At 38.6% G+C, this 3,514-nt stretch overlaps 1 long non-coding RNA gene across 5 annotated transcripts in view; it reads right to left on the reverse strand.

Moving 5' to 3' along the window:
• Positions 1 to 3,514, reverse strand: part of LOC140335768 (uncharacterized) — an 84,930-nt gene that overhangs the window by 80,325 nt on the left and 1,091 nt on the right. The window lies entirely within an intron of this gene.

Below are 3,514 nucleotides of genomic sequence, written 5' to 3' on the forward strand. Positions count from 1 at the left end.
CTGCCAGATGATCATTTGTGAATTCTTTAATTTTAATGAGAAATTGGTGGACGTTAGCCAGCTGGAGAACAGTTTTTCAAAGTCACTGTGAACTTTTCACCAATTTCTATCCACCAGTGAAAAGTGGATCTATTACCATATGACGGAAATCAGGAGTTGCTGCTTAGGAAAAGCCATACCAGGATTTTTTTTTCTTAGCTGCTGTCCCTTCTGCAATAAAAAAAAAAACTTTATAATTTTTGGGGTTAAGTTCTGCTTAGCAGCTGAAATTCATTTTTCTACATGAGTTTTCCTGCACCATGCAGCATTTCCGGTTGGTTTAATTTTGAATTGCTTCCATAGACTTTAATAGGGTTGATTCTAAATGCAGCTCAAATGTGTACTATAGTACATTGGGAGAGCAAATATGTCACGATACATTGCAACCAATGCAACACAAATGCAAGAAAATACAATCACTGTCAGCCACATACAGCAAAAACCTGGGACTATCACTAGTTAACCCCTTCAGACACCTGATGAATAAAAGTGAGCATTTAGGAGGAATTAACCCCATGGTTTGCAAACATCATTGTGCTGAGGAAATTCGAAGCAGGAAAGATCAGGACACTTGTTTTTTGTACTTTTCCCTATTTGCATTCTTTAATTTTGTTCAAATGACAAAAAAATGTCAATATAAAATGAGTTTTTAATTAATAACTTAATATTAATTATAATAAATAATAAATTAATATAAAGGAATATAGAAGCAGTAAAGGAGAACACATTTTTTCTCCATGATCTTATAATTTACCTTGTCAAGTCACAATAACTGCCAGAAACTTTTGTATCAAATGACAAAACCTATTAGTATATGTTCATTTTTAACCCTCTGATGGTTTGGGCATTGTATGTTAGCACAAAGATTTTTCAAAGTAATATTGGTTTCATCATCTTCATAGGTAACTCTTGTTGTGTCATTCCTTTTACCTGTGATAATTATTAACTAAAGGCTCAGGGTTATGTAAATGACATTTGGTGTACTAAGTTATTGTGTATCATTAATAAATGATTACTATGATGCTTTGCTGCTGATCATCTCTTTTTGCAGCCACTCCCTGTCTATAGTGATGTTGCGTGGCATTTCTTGGGGTGGATTTCCTGATTTAGCAATAGTGGGCATTGCTTGTCTAATACAAGCTTAAACAACCACTTTAAGGCTAGGTACACACTTCCAATAATTATTGTTAGAAAACGAACAATTACGATCGATCAAGAATTATGCACGATTATATTTGAACGATCGTATAGTGCACAATTCTGTACATGCTGTAACAATACGATACAAAATATAATTCCACCAATTGTGTACACACGCTAGATACAATTGTTTGAATGATGCAGGGAGTGACATGTAAAGGAGAAAGTGTACTGCAGAACAATTCACGATCACTGAACGACTGTACACACGAAAGATAGAGAAAGATCCGCTGTGACAGTCATTAATTTCCAACAGCAATCCTCGTTCGTCGGCATCGTTGTGCACTTTTTTTGTGAAGGATTTTCGGCTGATCGGTCGTTCCTTTACAACGATAATTACTGGAAGTGTGCACGCAGCGTTAGTCTCTATTGATAGCTTGTCCAATACAAGCAGAGTTAGGACACAGAGTTCCAAATTGATCCAGGGGTCCGATTCCTCTGAATCGCATTGGCTCGGGTGTTATGTATTTATGGTGTCACCCACAGTGTTGGAGTTGGTTGGATATCATTACCAACACGCTAATAAAAAGACGCAGGCAGTCAGGAGAGTTGTGTTTGGTTCTACATGGGATCCTGATGGGGCCCCTGTGGTATTGATTGGTTAATCCCTTAGACATACACAGATTTGTTACAACAAGCCGCAGCTACAGCAAATACATCAGGTATGGTATGGTATTGTGTCAGCCTTGTCAGGAAATTCCAGCAGAAAGCTAAGAACAATGCTACGTACTAATCATGATCCTGAATGCTCCAGTTGTCCCATCTGTGATGTTTGTTGTACAGATTCTGTGCCAGACACTTTATTTATCATTGATGAGGCAAAGAGCGCACGTTGGCGTGATTACACACACATGGAGGGGATAAGGCTCGGATAGATGGGCTGTCTCTGTATTAGATGGGAAAACGCAGCATTCTACAAAAAGCTCAAACCCAACGCAACAGGACGAGCTCATACAGACAGGTCAGCCGCTGCCTCTGCAGCTCAATAAACGTCTAAGGCCATTGGCTGATCTCTTTGATAAGTGTGTATTATTATTATTAATAAATGGTATTTATATAGCACCAAAATATTACACAGCGCTGTACATTAAATAGGGGATGCAAATGACAGACAGATACAGACAGTGATACAGGAGGAGGGGAGGACCCTGCCCCGAAGAGCTTACAATCTAAATGCAGAAATGTACATTTATATGAACCCTGATTTCATGACTATCGCTGGAAATATCTTTAATAATCATTTCCAGTGACAGGTAAATAAATAAGCAGTATTCACACAGCATCATTCCATTCTTTGGAAAGGAGGGTGACTAGCGGCACCCTGTTGTTCGCTCCTTTACAGGAAATAACAGCCGTCATCCCTGCTTGGTCATTCATTGATCCCCTGGGATGCAATGATGAACAACCTCAGGGTAACTGCTGTACTCTATTTATAAAGCAGTGAATCTGACATTCCCTAGTGGGATCCAAATACTGTTATTGAAACACATGGAGCTGGAAAGATGCCCACCAGGGAATGTTTGAGAGAATGTCAGATTCACTGTTTCAATAAAGGAGCCCTCTGTGTATTGGCCCATCTTCTGTATCGGCCATCCAATGGTTTGTGCAATGAGGACTATGGGAGGACACAACAATGACATTCACTCAGATATGGTGGTGAGTATTAGAAACAAATTGCCATTTTTAAATAAAACATTCTTCATCCTATTTATTCTTCATTGCTGATCTCCTATGGCTGTTTGCAGGGTTTCCTAATGCTGACAACAGAACCATGCCAGAAAATGGCCCCGTAGTGTCCATCAGCAGCCTTTCTACTAAGACAATGCACACAACTGGGAGACAGAACACGGCATTGTCACCCTATAACAGGAAACGCTCACACAAGCACCTCCATGGCAGGATTACCAGATATTATTTTAATGAAAGCTGCAGATTTCATGGTGCAAAGAGACATAACAGAGTGAATTTATAAAGCAGTGACTCTGACATTCACCTAACATTCCCTAGTGGTGAATCTTCCAGATCAATATTCTTTTTAAATTGTGAGTGACTCACTTCTCATCAGAAAATGTTAGGTGAATGTCAGCTTGCTCTATAAATGGACCTCTAACAAATTATAAGGCTTTGATGAGATTTTAGTGATTGGCTTTCCAGTAACAATGACAGATTAATTATATTATTATTAATAATAAACAGGATTTATATAGCGCCAACATATTACGCAGCGCTGTACATTAAATAGGGGTTACAAATGACAGACTAATACAGACAGTGA

Source organism: Pyxicephalus adspersus, chromosome 7 (assembly GCF_032062135.1).
Source record: "Pyxicephalus adspersus chromosome 7, UCB_Pads_2.0, whole genome shotgun sequence".
Lineage (NCBI taxonomy): Eukaryota > Metazoa > Chordata > Amphibia > Anura > Pyxicephalidae > Pyxicephalus > Pyxicephalus adspersus.